Genomic DNA, 19,251 nt, shown 5'->3' on the forward strand with positions numbered 1-19,251 from the left:
CTCTAAGGAAGAGACCCCTTTGGAGCGCACATTCATATGTATGAGCCAGTTTCCGTGTCTGCCTTCGGAAAAATCTGCACGTAAATTGATGTCACACGTCCTTGTATACTTCCCAAGGCAGTGGTGCATGTCCAACAGCCCTCCAGTTCCTCTCTATATGTACCTTTGCCTATCTGCAGATGGTGGCTGGCAGAGAGTATGATCTCTTCAGGCACTCACCTATTCCCCAGGAAGACTACCCAGAAGGGTCCGTTTCTATGCAGACACACCATAGCTATAGGACTCTCATCTATGCTTGATTGCTTGCATGTAGGAATTACTCGGCTGTTTTCTTTCTGGTTTCCTTGCCCTCTCTGGCTGTTCTTTGGATACGGGAGCTGCAAGCATATTTTTTCCTGGGGCTAGGAGCTACCAGGCTGCACTGTCAAGTGCTGAGCAGTATTTCTTCACCCTGAGGAGGAAATCTGCTTCTTTAAATATTTGTCTGACTCCCTGACAGCTTTTTGACAAAACATCCACTCCCCTGTTTACAGTAGCAGTCAGTGTCAGAAGACATCTCTATCGGGGCACCCTCTCCTTCGCAAACAAAGCCCTATTCCCAGTTGCCAATAGACCTTCCTTCCCTGTTTCAGTTCATATCCGAGTTTTGTCCCCTGTGTTATCTTCTGTGAGCACCTTATTTCCCAAGCCAGAATTTGGAAAGACAGCTGCCCTGGGACTGGTACATACATTGCAAAGGTTAGGGAGCAGCAAGTGAGACAGTGGAAAAGGAGAGGTTCTTCCCACTTTGCCTCCACCAAAGGACAGAGCTGGTGGCATAAGAGCAAAAAAGGCAAATCCCTGCTCTTGTGAAATAAAGGCAAGTGTCTCTCTTTACTGTTAAATTGAGAAGTTTTCCTTCCTTTGGAGTCTGACGTGTGGGAGTAGGAAGAAAACAGGAATTACCTACCTGGGAATACCCTGCAATCCCAGGGATCACGTGGTTTTGGAAGTTGCAGCAGCTCTTCGGAGGCAGCTGAAGTAAGCCAAGATGACATGTGGGAGTAGGGGAATTAGCCAGCCTGCTCTGATGCTGTTTCAGCTTTCTGGTGTCAGGTCCAGTTGAAGTCCTTGCCTTTGGAGAGAAGCCATCACCAGTCCATTAGCTCGCTTTCTGACTTAGCTCTGTCAGGGTGATGTGGCTGACTGGTCAGTGCACTAACGTTTGAAGAGAGATGCCTGAATTAAGTCACCCCTAAAGAGTCTCTGAAAGAATAGCCTGGTTTCATGAGCTTGTGCGAGACTAAGCCTTTTAATAAGAACAATATCTAGATTGCCTTTGTGACATTGGAAAACAGTGAGTGCTTAAACTCTGCTCTAGTGGTGCCTGGCAGTTTACAACATGAGTGGTAAATAGGAGTGCTTACAGGAATGAAGAGATTGATTAATAGATGAGCATGGACCAGAATTTCACAGGGTTGGCAGGGACAACCTGTGCCTCATGTTCACTTTGAAGTCAATGGTGTGGTGCTGCCAAGGTTTCTTCTGCAGTGTCTTCACCACATAAAGGAGAGCAGGCCCTTTGCTGATGCTGGTGGCATTTATATTGTTTTGTCCTGCTCATAGAGGGTTGAGAAGAACCATCTATCTATGCTAAGTTGATATAATGAGAAAGTTAGGAGTCCCAGAGTCTAGGGGCCTCAAGGCAGCTATTTTCCCAGGTCTCCATGCTTTTTACGATGCTCAGATTAGGAGCACAAATAGTTCTGCCTCAAAAAGCTGTCTCTCTGGCAGAACCACACATACTTGTGTTCAGAGGAGCGCTGTGTGCTGAGTGTCACCCAAAGGAGGGAGGGATGCTCTCCTACAGTATTTCTGGAAGGCACTGCCATTGTTCAGAGTGCAAGTGGGCTGAGGAGCTTAACAGATGGCTGCAGTGAGACATGGACTCTCTACAGATGGTGAATTCATTCCCTCTGAGATCAGTGGTGGGCTGGATGACAGCCCAATATGGTTGCAGACTCCAAAAGCCTGTATTACCCCCACACACCCTGTTATCATGACATTTTCCTCTTTGGAGAAGGTAAAGGGATTTAGATAGACAGACACATACATTGGTAGGGAGAAATCAGAGAAAATGGCAGGTGCCATGGAAACAGGTATGTATTCCTCCGAGAGGCTGTCAGCATGGAAAGAGAGGGCAATGCAGTTATTGCTTACCTTGTGGGCACCCTTCTAGTACATAGACACCCATAGCATGGGACACTGTGGTTTTCAAAACCTAACTTCCATAAGCACCAAATCCCAGTAAGCAAAATCACTGAGGATGGCATCTCTGAGGACATCTCCCAGGAAGCCCTTGTCCTGAAGGACTTTTCCTTTGAGACCATGGTCACATTTTTCCATGGTGACCAATAGCAGTTAGAATCGTCTTCTGGATGGATTTTTTTTTTTTGAAAACAGCTGTTAAAAGGCTGGAAGTCTTTTCCAGACGTGATAAAATTAGTGGAATTAGACAGCAAATGACTTCCTGCTGTGAGCAGGCTCAGATTTGAATGGATCCCCACCTTACCCCTCCCACCCCAAATCAGAACATCAAATAAGCAGTTCACCAAGTTTTATCAAGGGAAATTGGTTGGTTTCTCAGCTTTTAAAAAGCCAAACCAGGAAAGTATTTCAAGCCAAAAATAGCATATTAGAGATCAAACTCTTTTAAACATATTTTGCTTTTTGTAATCAGGTAATTTTTTGAAGCCAATCCTCCTCCAGGTGATATTTCAGCAATACAACAGTGCAAGATGTCACTGAGCCCAGGGTTTAGCTAACAACACCCTCATTCATTTCAGGATGATCTTGGGTTATTTAATTATGGTGATAGATAATACCAGGACGCTGCCTAGAAACACTCAGTTTGGATGCAGTTCCAGGTTCCACAGCGAACATGTAGGTCGGAGAATTATCTCAGCAGTCAGCATCCATTGACTCACAGGAAACCTGACTCACAGCCATTCATGTTAAATGGTGTCTACAAAAGTTCCTTTTATTTCTGTATTTCCTTATAAGCTTGTGAGATGATACCCACAGGGACTAATGCCATATTATTCAGGGGCAAGCTTAACTTCAGCAGGCTGGTATTCAGCAAACCACCAAAGTCAGGCGAAGGTCTGGATTAAAACACATCTCCTGATAGCTCCTCTGCCCAAAGCCCTGGGGCTTGCCAGATGAGCAGCACAGCTCTTGAAATTCACTTCCTTCCAGTTTAACAGAGCGTCTGCAAGGAAGTTTCACAGGAGCAGCTATTCCAAAAGACACTGCTGCTAGTTCTGATGGCAGGATAGATCTTGTGATTCAGCATTCAACACCTCCAGAGGCTCTGAAGCAACTCTAGAAATGCTTCCTTTCCAAAAAGATAAAAAAGAAAAGGAAAAAAAAAAGGTAAGAAGTCATTTGAGCATGCAAGTAGATTTGTAGATCTGAAAAAAACCATACAGAGGATATGTCTTGCCGAATATAAACTTGCTGGTGCAAAGATCTTAGTCTAAAGTTGATGGAAAGGCCCCTTGTGTTACATTGCTTCCTTGTATTAAAGTGGTGTTAGAACACCTTGCAGGATCATGCACAATATGAATGGTAAATCCTAGAGCTATGTATATAAGTATGGAAATACCAGACTGGTAATATTGCTCCCAGGATGCTATATAGCAATGCAAGTTGATCCCCAGTGGCTTTGCCAAGAGGTTCTGGGATTATTCCAAAGGTATTGCTGTTAGCTTGGTCTCTCAAGTCTGCTAAATACTTCTCAGTATGAAAACCGTAGTACCATGATGTTAAGATGCTAAAACCATGTGAAGAAAGAGTGAGGCAGGGAACTTACTTTGAAAAGCAGAGAGAAGAAATGTCCCCCATCATGCTCCTTTACCCCTCCACAGACCTTTTGTTCCAGCGTATTTCCCACCACATTCCAAGGTTCATCATTCAACAGCCAAGCACTGGAGCCAGTACGGCAAAGCATGCTGTTGTGCAGCCACTAGCCCCTTGCTTTTCTCAAGGAAAATCCTTCTCCCAGAGGACTGCTTCATTTATGTCATTTGTCTCCTTTTCATCTCCCACCCTCTTCTCAGGGGAATACAACCCAGGCAGATAAGCTAATGAGACAATTAGCTCTCTGCTCCCTGATTGAAGGGCCTTTTATTTCCCTAACCAGCCAAGCCAATTCTCAGCATCGTGAGTGCTTGACTTTATTTCTGCAATGTGATTCATCTTCCCTCTTGCTCATATATAAACCTACCATAAAAGAATATTATTAATGTTGCCAAGTCAAATGCTTGCTTGTTAGCAAACACTTAGACCTAAGCCTGTTTGGGGAACCTTAATTCACCCTCTTCTTCTTCCCACCTCCCCACAATTCACCTTGCATGCGTATTTCACCAAGGCCTTTAATAACACTATCCTACAGCAGTGTACAGAAAGTCCATTCCACACTCAGCACACATATTGGGCAGTGATCTATTTTGTTTTTCAGTTATACACTGGGTTGCCTCGCAACTTCACTTGCAACCTACCTGCTATCGCCAAAGAGATTATTGCAGTGCAGCATGCAAAGGCTGGGTACAGCCACAATACAAGAATCACAGTAAAAGGTAAGCCAGCAAGCCAAAATCACACCCTAAACAAACAGCACCTGCTGGAAGTGTTCACTGCAAACTCTGGAAGAAGCTGAAGATGGAGGTCTGAGACAAGTTTAAGAGCTGTTTCTATTTCCCTTTAGCCCAAAGACCCTACCTCCCACGTGATCAGACAGCAGCTCTTATACTTCATCTCCAACTTCTCCTACCTTTAGGCCAGTATGGAAAAGATTACCTATGCCTGAAGCATCACCATTGACTGTTAGGTCAATGTTCGGTGGTGGCTGACTGAATCCGTCAGGCCCATCACATGCTTTTCAGTGTTATATAGCATATGCTCTATTCAACAGTTGCTATTGCATGCTTGATAATTTCAGATGTCATATCTCTTGCTGCTTTCTTGATAGAATGTTCCCCCAGATCCCAGTAAGAGCTTGCAGCATGGCCTAAGAGCATCCATCCCCTTTTGCATGCTGTTGTTTGTAAAGAAGGTTGCAAAAGGAAGAGGAAGGATGGATGGCAATGTCAAAGTTCTCGCTAGATTCATCTTTTGCTTAGTCAAATCTAAAAGGGGCCCTGAATCCCAGATAACCTGGTTACTATAGATTATTTTATCCCCAGCCTTCTTCCTTAATGCTGGTTCCTTGAGCTGTTCCCAGGAACTCACAAATGTCCTGCCACAAGACAAAGAAGAGGTCTCCTGCACATCCAGAACAAGATAACTGTCAGATTTGTGATGCATCCGTCTATTCAGACATACCAGCATTTTTGACCAAATATTTCTATTCAGGCAGAATTTGAAGTCTTTGTGCATTTATCCAGAATTTACAGGTGCACAAGCAGTTATAGAGCAAACACAGGTCTACAGTTCGTGCACGCTAGCCCTGACAGCTCATGGAAGAAGGCTCAAGGCAAAATACGTTTGCATTGTTTCCACTTTGGACCTCCCAGACAAAGAGGTGGCAAGCCTAGCTACTGAATTTCTTTACTTTAAATGCATGCTTGAGTATACCAAGTCTCTCCAGCATCGCAGAAGGCCAATAGATGCAGATGGACTTTTGTTGCAAAGCTTCCAAGAACTGGTAGCTCATAATTGTGTGGTATTTTAAACATGTGATTTTAAAGATCTAAAGGGGTGGAAAAAAGGTCTTGGATTTATAAAAGCACAGTACAATTGCAGATGGATTCAGTGGCCTCTGCCCAGCCAGGATTACAGGGAATAAAGACCAAAAGTTTGCAGAAACAGTTAGATGGCTTTGAAGAAAAGCTCTTCTCTCTTCCTCTGTTTGACAGATGCAGCACAGCAAACAGAGAGTTAAGGCTTTTCCCCTGCTACACTGCAGCAAAAATGAGAGATTTAAATAGACTGAAAATGTAAATCCAACATTTACTCCATAGACAGAGTGAGGCAGAGCGGAGGGGAGGGGAGTGAGAGAGGATAGATGATCATTGGATGTGTGAGAAGAGAGATGCATCACATAGTATATATTTTATATGTATTAATATTCATACCAGTTCTTTCCTTTCTCCCTCTAGGCTCTGTCTGCTGCTTCAGTTCATCCATCCAGCTTCAAGAAGGCGATGGATCTTTCAGCCCTCTCCTGCAACTGTAAGCTAGAATCTAAGTGTCAAAGTAGCACGTGGTTCCCTTCTCAGGAAGATTTCGGGGAGATGTTGTAGGGACACCTACACTCACAGGTCATCCTAAGAGGAAGCAGAGCTTGCAAGAAGGGTCATACCATGCTCCCTGGGAAGATCAAAGGTGTGCTTGAGCTGGGATATTTAGGAAGAGGAAGCATGGAGAGCGACAAAAGTCCTTCCTGAGTCCAGAGGGAGCACCACTGTCTTCATGGATGCACAAAGGTTTAAGAACTGCCATCCCACATCTGCAGGTCTAGAACAACACATGGGGAAGAATCAGCATGCGTGAAGTCTTCAAATATGGAATTGGGGAATGGAGACAACCATACCTTTGGAAAGAGGGTGTGCTCTGTTATTGTGGAGTGGTGGTAGCCAGGTCCTGTAAAAAGTCAGTATTGCCAAAAGGGAAGCCCCAGTGTTGAGTCAGATGGCATCAAGATCAAGCAGTAATATACATGTGATTGATAGTGCATGAGGAGAGAGTTTCACTTTGCTGAAGAGAAAATGAGGCCGAGGTTTATGCTAAAGGATGCTGCTGTATTTTCATTCCAACACTACTGAAGGTTGTCATGAAAAAAATCCATTTTCTGACCTGTGTTCAGAAGAGAGACAGTAGCAGGCCTGGAAGACTGATGTCTCCCTCAAGACTCAGGTGCTTCAAACTAAGCAAACTTGATGGCAGTGCTTAAAAAGCACTATGTGCCCCAAACAAGCATCACAGCAGAGAAATAAATAGCTCTTAACCAAGCCAAGGAAAGATGAGGCTTAACAGCTTTCTTGCTGGTCTTGCAAAGCTCTTCTACCTGTCATGTTGGTATTCATTCCTAAGGACTCTCTTAGGAACTCTTGCTTTCTATTTGGGAATCAAACTGGAATTTGATGAAAAAAACATGCAGGATATTTTTCACAGAGAGCAATTTAACCCAGGGGAAGGTGTTGTGTGAAGTCCAGCACATATGTATGTGGAGTCCAGCACTGAGGCCCAGCCCTTCTGAAAGCCATCTCTATGTGTGGAGTGGAAGCAGATCCACGACATGGTCTGGAGTCACTCCTGAGAACACCAGGAACCACATTTAAAGGCGTGACATGAGCTGTACCTGTGTTATTCCAGCTGAGCACGAAAGGTTTGGACATGTAGTATGTATTAGCATTGTTCTAAATACATTGAATGGAAAAGCCATTTTGTATTCACAAGGAGGAGGATACCCTCCCTTTTTCTTAGCAAACATTGACTCATTTATGTAGTATTAAGGATTGGTCTTCCACTGTGGAGCAGCTGCTCTGATTTTTGGAACATGGAAGCTGGATTTCTGTGATCTGGAATGGGCAAAAATCAGTGCAACTATTTCTCTTTGGACATAGCAACTGACATGTGTGTCCTTACTGTTTTGGAAAAGTATGCAGAAGATTTACCATCTTTCCTCCCACAGAAACTAACAGTGTTCACAAAATTAGCATCCAGGAGACAAAAGTTCAGACCATAACCAGCTGCCAATTCACAGAGCACAATTGAAGTCAGTGCCTCTTTACAGGAAGGCTTTTACAGGAAGTGCTCAGGAAGGCTTTTCATCTATGGATGTAAAGTAAATATTTTTTACCCTTGCCATTATTTGGTACTGAAGCAAGAGATTTTTAGCCTACCATGGAAACACGGATTTGTCAGTGTTTTTTGTATTACAGTCACATCCAGGGCCTCCCACTGCGATAGTTGCTGAATAAACACACAAGTGAGAAGTCCACGCCACCTAACAAAGACATCCAAAAGGAAAGAAATGAAAGAGCTTGTCCAAGATCATGAAGCAAAGCAGAGGCAGAAAGCAGCACAAACACCTTAGTCACATACACTACTTTCTTTGTGGAAGACGTGTTTACCGTAACCTTACAAATGCACACCTTCAGACAAAGGTATTCCCCTATTGCTGCTAGTGTAAACCAGAGATGTATTTCCTGGATACTTCATTACTCCCAGTGATCTCTTCAGCAGTGTCATCCTTACCTATAACTTCTAGACTCCATCATGACTGAAACATATGAAACCAGAGCTAGATACCAAGTCTTTCTTGTAGCCACCATGTTCCCACATTTCATGAGGATCAGCAAAGTCTGGTTTGTCTGGCCTATGCTCAGCTGCAAGCACCTTCTGTGAATTTTAGTAACAGGTTTTTCACATTGCAGCCTGTATATTGAAAGAAAGCAAAACCTTTTTCCTCTCCATACTATTTCACTAAAATTGGACTAGTTGAAAATTTCTTGGTGAATGAGAGGAAGGAAAAGGTTCTTCAGACAGAGCATGCTCTGTTTGTCTTATCTTCTAAGCATGCAAGATAAATGCCACACTGACTAATTTTTTTCCTCAGCCCACAATGAATAGGAATTTAATTCTCAAATTAAATTGAAGAATTTAAAAATCCAAAGTAAGTTTCATTGAATCCATTTTATTTTAATCACTGTTAAAACCCGTATGAAGCGATCAGCCCTTAGCTGGAGCTAACATACATTTTCATTTTGACAAAAAAAACCCCCTTCTAAAATCTTTTGAAAATATGTTTTCCTTGAAAATTTTAAACATATCAAACCAATCCCTTGGGCAAAGTTTTCCCAAGTTAGTAATTCCCAATGGAAAAAGATTCCTGGTTTAACCTTTCATTAATAAAATTTCTGGCCTCTTAGCTATGTTGTGAGCGAACAGCTTGCTTTGGAAATCAGTTATCCATATCCCATGTGCATTGGCTTCTTTGCATCCTATGGCTGAACACTGGAGCAGACTGTGCTTTGAAAGAAGCGGCCATGTAGTCAATGGGGTGTGAGGGCAGGAAAGGACAGAGCACGCATGCTCAGGGAAGAAGCCCAGTTGGGTATGAGTAGGTCATATGCACATGTGTGGGCTGGTGGATAGGGTGACTGAAGCTAAGCTGGAAATGATGCTATTGAAATTATTGCTAGTGGAAAATGCTTCTGAGATACAGAGAGCAGCTGTATGGCTAGATTCCTATTTGCAATTCCTCGCTCCCCAATGTTTGTGAAGCAAAAATCAGCTTTTCTGAAATGCTGGTGCTTGTGATTCGTTTTGAGTTCACTAGTTAAGGGCATTCAACACTTCTGAAAAACATGGCTACTAATAGATGCAAACATATATGAAAGCAAGATCTAATTTTGTAAATCTGTGGCAAAGTTGATTTTTAAAATAATCTTTTAAAAAATATTCAGCCTCCTTTTAAAAAAATGTATTTCTCCCCTTGGCATAAGTCAGCAATAGGCAGAACAATTCTGTTGAAAAAATCCAACAAATCCTAAACAAATCCTTTGGGCTTAGACTAAGTGTGAGCAATCTCATCCTGAAAGAAGAATCACTGGGAGAGTTCAGGGGAAATGGAAGCAGAGGCTTGGACGCTATAACTCTTTCCAGCTCTGCATTTGGTGCGCGCTGCTGGCAGAGGCACAAAGGAATCTGCAGCTGAATTGGCCCCTTATCAGGGGATGGGATTTTGTTTCCAGACTTGTCAGTAGTGCTAAAAAGAAGATGATAGAGTGCCAGAAGCAAGGCTGCATGTGTGTGCGGAGGGGCTGGCTCATGCTCCTCACAGCCAGCAGTTCCCAAGGGATGGGGACCGACTGACCCTGGAGCCCTGGTTTAGCAGGGTGATTGCTTCCTCTCTGCCAAGCAGCATTGCATGAGCATGGTGAAAGGTCCAAGCCCACTGGTTGCCTGTCATTGGACTCATTTTCTCCAAGAACTACCTGCAAACTCTTGGTGCAAGTGACCATGGTTACTTCACTCTGCAGTAACAGGGTTTTCCTTTTGTTCCCTGCTCTCTGTACCTGACCTGGCATGACTCGTTCACAACACCTCTAAACAAAACACGCTGCAGCACACTTCAATTTTGTACTACACTGAATGATGGGTCTCCTGTAGGTGGCCTAGTGATGTACTACAACCTGTGTTCAGCAAGTGACAGAAAGCAGCAAGACGGTGCCATCAAAACCTCATACAAAGAATTACTTGAAACCTTCATATATCAAGCAAAAGAGAGCAGGGGGGAAGAGAGGGTTATCTGAGCAGGCTTTTTCAGATTAAGTTTGAAGGGAGATGGAAATGAGAGATTGCAAAGCAGTTAGCTCTCTGCAGCCACAAGATTATGTGAATAGGTCTCTGCTTAGCACATGCCTCTCACTGGCCCAGCATGAAAGATTTCAAGTCCGGGGAGATCTCGAAGGGGCAGCTTCAGCCATCCACATGTTGTGTGCAAAGCCTGCTCTGTAACATTCGATTCTTATCTCAGAATCCCAGATAAATTTCCTCCCAGTCCTCCAGACTAGTGGATCTTGATTATCACAAACCCTATGGCTTTTCTCAAAAGCTATGCTCTTACCTTTAAGCATGGCAGCATTTGTGTGAGCTGTTGCTGGGCTAGTGTCAAGAGTTAGAATGATCAAGCCTCTCCAGTATATGCAGGTCTAGAAAGCTGCTCAGTGTAGAACAGGATTGGAGCCAGTCCCCACTCCAACAAATCTGGACACCTCCATTTTTTCTATCCCCAAATTCCAGATATGAATATCTGAAGTTGCCACAAACCAGGCCATCCCACCTGTGCTAAGACATTGCTCAAAAGAGAGATTCAGCGTTTGTCTGAGGCCTTTTCAGCATTCATTGTGGGATTATTCTTCACATCCATAGCTTCAGGGACTGTAGGATGTGGAAGAGCTGATACTTGAAGTGCTTAGTTTTGAGTGAACAAAAGGCTCATTTGCCTAAAGTGGGCGTGTTTGTGCTGCAGATAGTTTGAAGCCTTTGATGCAGTAACTCAGGAACAACTTGTTCTGAAACCATTCACTTAGTGGAGGCACATGGAAATTCAGCATCCTTGCTCCCGCTGTTTGCTGTTCTTCCCGTACAGCAGTGAGCACTAGCAAGAACTGGAAATGCTGTTTAGTGTCTTGCTTGAGATCTCATTCCTCCATGAAAGTGGGTATATCCCCATTTTCCCATGTGTGTGCAGAGTACAGAAGGCAAATGACCAGAACATCAGTGAATAGCCCCGCACCGTGTCACTGGGAAATAACCAATTTTCTGCATCAGCCATGAAATCTCTCTCCTCACAGTCACTCGAATTGAGACAGAAGCAGGGTCAGTGGGACTAAAGGAGCCTCTCATTGGATTTAGAGGACTTCAGCAAAGCTCTGCTTACTGGTCAGTTCTCAGTGAGATGGAGCTTTGGCAGCAGCCCATGTTGGGGTATTACCTGTCAGGCCCATGATATTACACTGCAGAGGAGATGGAAAAGAGCTGAGGTTATGCCTGCATGTATTTCTCCTTTTTGCAGTGGAAACTCAAGAGGCACCACTCCTCTCTGGGTACTTTCTGAAGAGCTGCTGTTTCCTTGTGGTGTGGACTATGTGCTGCAGAAGCCCTCTCCTGTCTCTTTGCATGTCCTGAGCCATGGCACAGGGAGCTATGGGTGGGAGAGCAGTATGTGAGGAGGAGTCACTGAGCTCTGCAGGACTTCTCTGACATGAGAGGAGGGACATGGCATGAGAGATTGGACTTGCACCCTGCACAGGAAAACCTGGCAGGTCAGGGTGAATGGAGAAGAGACCACCAACAGCCTTTGCATCTAGTACACCTTTGACCCTTCAGGAGGGGAGAGCTCAGTGATTCACAGACTTGCATGTGGTAATGAGGAGGGAGGCAGTGGCCAACCTGCTCCGTTTGCCCTATATATAACACGCAACAAATTTGTGCTGATTGAAGTTCAACAGGAGACAGCGATGACAGAACTGGCTGCCCTGAGAGCACTCTCACTTTGCCTAGACCACTCGGGGAGTACAGCACAGAAGGCACACAGTAAGTCACTGCAGATTACAGGCTAATGATATGACACCTTGTGTGTTGTCAAGGATATTGCCACTCTGCCTGCCTTTAGGCAGAGGAGGCAGATATGATCCTACACACATCTAGCAAGTACACCAACTGTCCTCTGCTACCAAGGACAGGCAGCAGAACTAAGCAGCTCCATTCCCGGCTCAGATAAATGGGATCAGCTCCCCTGTGCTGCTGCTGCTGGCTTTTGCCTACAATATTAAGCTACTTTGGACCACAGATCCATTCTCTCCCTCCCTTATTGCTCCCACTGCTGCATCCATGGCAACATTAGGAGCTTAACCACAGACAATTCAGCCAAGGCCACCCGCCACTTCAAAGCACACTCTCCAGCTTGAGGATTCTTGTCTATTTTAGAGTTCCCACTGTTGCTATCATCAATGGGACATCATGAGTATGGACAACAAGAGAGCACAAGGAACAAAAAGCCCGATACCATTCCTGTGTCAGCTTACTGCTAGTCTCCAGCCTGAAGGCAAACCATTATTTCATCAAGGAGGAAGAGCATAAGAAGCAGCAGACAGCATTCTCTCACACTCCTTTTGGCAGGGAATTCAAATGAGTAGGGATAGATGGGGTCATGAGAGAAAGTCTGGTAGAACAGATAAGAGCAAGAAGTCAAAAGCTTGAGTAATTTCATAGGAATAGTCCAGACTTGCTACCAACCATGCAAATGAATGTAAGGAGTATCAATGTTCACTAGCAAAGCATTAACTCTTTAGCCATTTTAGTTACCATCATGCCAGCCTGCACAGCTCTCGGCCACCTTCAGTGAGGAATTATGCTTATAGAACTTTCTTCTCAGATGAAATGGGATATTCTCAAGTGTAGATGACTGTCCCAAGACCAAGTCTTCACTATCCCCCTTTACAACACCAGGCATCTGTCCAGGACAGTGAATAGTACAGGATCATATGCTGTATAAAGGGTCCATGTCCTTCAAGCCCTGCAAAAAGAGACAACCAGGTATCAGACACCAAACTTAGAAACATCCACAAGAATCAGCATTTTCTTAGTATACTATATTATATATTAGTATACTATATAATATATACTATATTATATTACTATATTCTTAGTATACTAATAGCCCTGAAGTATAATTCCCATTTCCCTCAAAAATATGTAAAGAAAACATGGAACCAAGGGTGCCAGCAACTTGGACCATTGTGACAGCTAGACACATAAAGCGTAAAGGTCTCCAACAAATATTTTCAATGTCTTGCAGTAGATTCATGACCCCTCTGTAGCAAGTCTACTGAGGTTTGTATTTCACAGTCACTTCTTGCAAATCTTTCAAACACAGTTCCCAGATCTGCGCCACTGAGGTTTTTCAGGCTAAGATCTCCGCAAGGTACCTTCCCAAAGCATCATCCTAAAAATCTCTCTCTCACAACACGCCAAAAAGAGAAAAAGGGTGAAAAAAAAACCCCTTCTAGGCCCTGTCATCAAGTTGGATTAAATCTTTCTTTGAACCTCTAATTATTACTCCAGCTCTGAAGCAAGGCTGTAAGAACCAAAGGGTTGGGGTTTTTTCCCAAGAACATTCATGTGCTCCAAATAAGCCAAGAAACCTGAAAGGAACTCAAAAGCCAAGGAGAAAAGGAAAAAACCTCAACCTTTTCTTTTTCAGGAGAAGCACAGATTAAATGCAGTAAGTACAGTTCAGGAAAGTCTCCCTTCAGATCCCTTCCAGAAATTAGCATATGTGACGCTGCAGTCTTCACATCACCAGTTTTAACTCCAGGTTTACACCTGTGCTGTCACAATTCCTTCCATGAATGTGTCAAAGTGCACAGTGAAATAGCTGAGGTTCCGTACCTTCTCTATTTTTAGAAACCCAAGCCTGAGAGACATTCTTCTGATGATCAGAGCTTTTTCTGTTCAGTTCATTGATCACAAGGGCCATTTACAAGACTGAGTTATCTAAAGCTGATTTCAAGTCCACAAAGTGCTATCATGCTCTGAGGTGAGATTTCACATTGACTCTGAATATAGACAAGATGCTCTGGGAACAGGGACAAGGAGAAAAATAACTTGTATAGACAGACTTGTCATCAAGTGCAAACCTTACCAAAGCCCAGAGCCAACCTTTGACAATGTGCCTGACTTACGGGGACCAGGCAGCCACTCCCTATAAAATCAGACTAATTGCTAAAATCTGGACCTTGATTATGAACCCTTTGAAGCTAGTTGAAGCATGGCACAGCTACAGCAGCCAGAAAACTGGTAAGAGGGGACCTTGAGCACAATTTACACATTCTTTGGTTCTGCAAATGCTTGGTAGAGCACAGAAGCAAAAAGACCATTTCATACTGACTAGGAGGTCACAGTTACACTAGTGAACCACAAAGCTCACAGGCCAGGGAATTGGTGGGTGATGGTGCTGAACCGTTGGTGTGCTCTGGGACTGCCTTCTTGGGAGCAAGAAGGACCATCCCCAAGCAGCAGGGTGGAAGCAGTCACCCTGCTCTGTGTGAAAGCTGTCCTTGCCATACAAGATGAAGTCAAAAGAGAGCCTTTGCTCCTCTTTTATTTTGCCTATCCTACCTACAAATAACAATTCTAAATAAATTGAGAACATCACCCATCCTAGTATCCCTTCTGAGATATAGCAAAGAGGTACTTTCTGGGGTTCAGTTCTCTTTTTTTCTATTTTCCTCTGTAAGTGTTGGCAATGTTTGAAGGTAGAACCAGATCCTCAGGCAAGATCTAAGCAGACTGAAAGCATAGCTAAAGCATTAAAACCCGAATACTACAGCTCCATCTTGATTTGATGCTAATTCACAGCTAATTCCTATGCAGAGCTTGAAGATATTGAGCTCTACTATTGTTATTATATTTAATGATAGTTTAGGGGATTGGTAATGGGATAGTAGAGCCTTTCATAGCCGGGCATGATCTAATCTTGGTATAGAAGTGGCTGGAAGTCACTGAAGTCTAGTATCTGGAAAGAAGGCACAGCAGGGTTAGAAAAGGTGAGAAGAATCACCCACAAAGCCCCAAATCCTATTGCCTTTTTTCTCCATCACATCTCCGCGAGGAGTCATGCCAGAATACAGAGACTGGAATCATAGCCTTGATCATAAATAACTTTTGAGACTCTTGCTATAAATAACTTTTGAGATTCTTGCCATTCACTTTCTCATTTATACCTTGCAGCTGAAAGATCATACTGTATAGTACTCCTAATAGACCCCAATCCCCATCCTCAAAGCTGTGCCAAACACCCACAGGGAGAGAAATATAACCTGGAAAAGTACAAGCCCAAAGCACTCCTCTTCTCTGTTAGCTATATATGTCCATCCCCACTGGAAAACATCACAGCTGGGACAGCAGCCACTGACAGAAGCCCACATATACTCTTGGTGACTTCTGTCCGCTAAACCAGAAAGATGATTTGACCATCAGAAAAAAAGAATGAATAATTCTGTTTATTTATTCTATTTATTCTAGAATAAACACCGTGACATTTTTAGAGAGAAAAGACATACCTGCTAAGCCTATTTCTCACCCTTTCCTGAAAAGCTCTCTCCTGAAGAGCTCTCTCCTTCCTCCCTCTGCTCCCACAAGCAGGAGAAAGTTATCTTTAGAGGCCAGCCCCAAGCTAATCTCACAGCCTTTTTACTCTTTCCCTTCCATAATTCATCAGGCTCTGCACATGCTGCCTTCCTACAAAGCCCACCCCAGGCCCAATCAGTTCCTCAAAGGAAGAGGAACTCCCACATACTCTTCCACTGTCTGGGTGGATTCAGGATCCACTAGAGCCAGCTGCTTGGGTTCCCTTCCCTGTCTCCAGGGTGGCCTTTCACCCTGTCACAACCGGCCATCAACAATGCGGGATGAAAAGCCCAAGTTCCCTCAAGAGAAAAAAAAAAAAGCCTATGGAGGAGGCTACAGCTACAGTGCAGATCTTCATCCCAGAACAGCTATGTTACAGACTTCTGTTAGAAGACAGGACTAGTATCTTATTACAGGATCCATGCTCAATTATTAACCTTGTAAATATTTTGGGTTTCACAGCATATTCTACCTTTAGTTTATTGATATGTCCATTGACTATTAAAATTAATCTTTAATTAATTATGATAGTGATTTGCCAATCACCTTCTACAAAGTTTGGCTGAGACCTGTTGCAGCCTCTCTCAGTGCCTTTAAAATAGTGCTCTGGATCCTTGCAGAATGCCAGTTGAAAGATATGGCTTTATTAGACCAAAACTGTGCTGCTGATAACTCTCACGGAACAGGTTTTGACAGCCTTGCTGTCTTAAAAGGTGCAGACTGTATGACACAGCCTATAAAAACCTTGGATGCAGGAGCAAAGACAGATATGCATAGGTAGAACATATACTGATATGCCCTTTTCATATTCCCACAGAGGCTGGGATTAAGTCAGAAATTTCATCACAGAATCTGGTTTACAGATATCCTGGAGATTTCATGAAGGCATTTGTTCCAGAGACACGACTAAGTCCTTTCTTCGACTGGAGAAAGCTTATGTCATGCACTGCGGAATATGGCTTACTAATCACCAGTGCTGCTTTGAATGGCTCCATGGATCAAAACTGACTTTACATAGTGGTGCTGGGTGCATTGGCCATTCTGCTGCATTGATCATTAGGACATTTTGCTTGCAAGGATCATACAGGGAGTCATTTCTTTGATGTGTGCAAACAGGGAAGGAGCTAAGGCTTTTGCAAGAGCTGCTTGGCTACAGGTAAAGAATGCTGCAGCTTCAGGGAGGGCCATTGCAAGACAATTAGAGCTTGCTTGTTCTGCCTTCCTATTTACAGGGCGAACATAGCTTATGTTGTTTTGGCAGGGTGGAGATTTTGTTTCTGTGCTTTGGAAAAGCTCATCCAAGTGCAGCCATCACAGGTCCTTTCATCAGGAGCTGACTTTAAGCTTTGTCCTTTTGTCCCCTATCTCCACCCCTTTCTTTTCTGCTCTCTTCACCCTCACTTAAGGCAAGTTAAAGCTGCGCCTTTGTGATGGTCAGTAGTTACTCTGAGCCAAACCTCTAGTCATTTTGAAATCACTGTGAGTGCTTCTACCGGCTGAAATTGGAAGAGGATTAGACCTCTATGCAGCCAGCTCCACTGAACCATAGCAGACATGGTCTGCTCAAGTTCACCAGCTTCTCAACATCATGTGTAACGACCTGCCTGTCTGTGATTGCCTCATTCTCTCGCAAATGGCATGCCCCAGGGGAAATAGCACACCTCCCACCCCTGCTTACCTTTCTACAGCATGGTTATAAAGAGGGCTCTTGCTCTAGTCCTTGGAAGAACAGCCATTGACTTTAGCAGACTTTGGACCAAGTCCTCAGCCTGAACTTTGTTGCTGACAGTGTCCTCCTTGCCCTTAAGCACTTAAGAATGGGTTCATTATGGACTAAGCACTGTACAGCCTTTGCAATCCTGCAGTCTTTAGACCTTCTGGGCAAATGTTCAGCACAACTGGAGGGCGTTTATCTCCTTCCATGGCTGATCAACAGAGAGGACATGGCCAGGGAAGCAAGTTCATTGTTCTGTGCCTGTATGAGGTGGCTAAACATGAAATGTGTAGCTCCATTTCTGGCTGATGACCGAGTACCCCAGTCTGCAGCCAAATGATTCACTGCATATGCATACTCCACCACTCCTGTCCTTATGCCATCTTTTTCCCCAGTGTCCACCAGCATCATCCATCCCCACTTTGCATGACAACACACTCATGTAAAGTTCTTGAATGAAAATGTGTTTGACTACAGTGAATCAAAGGATTCAAGAGGACACAACAGAAATCTATGGTGAGGGTAATCTTGAGTTGAGCTATCGCAGTTTCTGACTACGGCTTTTAATTTTTAAGTACACAGCAGCATCCTGGGGAGGAAGAGATGCTGCCAAACTCCTGGCTGCAGCGCTGTGCTCTGAAAAGAAAAGAAAATCCCTGGGAGAGAGAAGAGCCTTGGAGAGACTTAGCATTACACTAAGATGAAGCACTTGCCTTCAGGAAAACTCACTCTTGGAGTTTGCTTTTTCAGTCTGGTATCAAAGAAGCTCACGTATGAACAACACTGTCTGGGACCTCCAAAAGCCAAGTATGGGTTAACAGTGACTGCTTTGTCTCTTACAAAGTTGGTGATGAAGGTTACCAGCTCTGCTTGTGGTGAGCTGAAGTTCTCACTGTACTGATGTAACATGTAAATAAATATTTGAGTGGCTTTGCTTTTTCAGATGAACTCCCACTGCCCTTCTTTGTTTTGGAGGCAGAAGCAGCACATCTGGCATTTCGAAAAACAGCATCAACAAACCCCCCCCACATCATTAATATTTCAAACCTGTCTCCTGCACATGTATAGAGAAAGTTTATTATCGTTTCTAATTGCATAGGCCTGTGTAATGGGTTTATGTAACATGCAGGCTTTTTGACTGAGCTCACTGCTATAGGCTTGGAGAGCCTTGGAAACATTAAATAATTTAGCCTCAAAATACCCCCTAGTGGTCTGGTTCAGTGTCATTTGTCTCCATTTTACAGATGGGGAACCAATGTAAAAACATTCCAGTGCTCTCCCTAAGGTCACTCAAGGAGCTAGTGGCATAGCTTCAAAATCTTGTGTCTCTACCATTTATCTTTCTCCTGGAAAAAAACACTTTGGGCCAAAGCAAACCTTACAAGTGGGTTTTGGAGACATTACAACCTTCAGTCAGATTTCACCTGCTTGCCTAGAGCTACAGAAGATCTATACAAAAGAAGTCTTAGGCTGGACTAAATTGTGGTGTACGTGGCAGAGATGTGACTAGGATTTAGTGCTTTAAAAGTGATGACCCAAATGACAAACTGATAGTCCACCTTAAAAGAGGAAAAGAACATCACAAGGAATGGTAAAATCACTTTCAAAACTAGAGACTAGGGGGAGCAGAATACTTTCCTGTTTCATCCTTATTTAGCAAATAGTTTTCACTAACCCACCTTTTTTAGTATTCTCTCCTGTCCTTAGGGGAAAATCCTTGCAATAAATAAACAGAAAAGGTGGGTAATGGAGGAGTTCTAATGAGATATTTTCCTAAGAAAGTTTTTAATACACTGAAATGTTTCACGTTGACATTTCCTAAACAAACCTTAACCTTTTCATACTCTTTTAAG

The 19,251-nt window shown here is 43.6% G+C and overlaps 1 long non-coding RNA gene across 1 annotated transcript in view; it reads right to left on the reverse strand.

Annotated features, from left to right (window-relative positions):
- Positions 1–12,858: 12,858 nt before the first annotated feature.
- Positions 12,859–19,251, reverse strand: part of LOC115601631 — a 43,737-nt gene continuing 37,344 nt past the window's right edge. The window contains exon 3 of the long non-coding RNA XR_003989427.1: positions 12,859–13,069. This is a non-coding gene — a long non-coding RNA (uncharacterized LOC115601631). The remainder of the gene's footprint in view (positions 13,070–19,251) is intronic.

The sequence above is a fragment of the Strigops habroptila genome, chromosome 2 (genome assembly GCF_004027225.2).
Source record: "Strigops habroptila isolate Jane chromosome 2, bStrHab1.2.pri, whole genome shotgun sequence".
Taxonomy (NCBI): Eukaryota; Metazoa; Chordata; class Aves; order Psittaciformes; family Psittacidae; genus Strigops; species Strigops habroptila.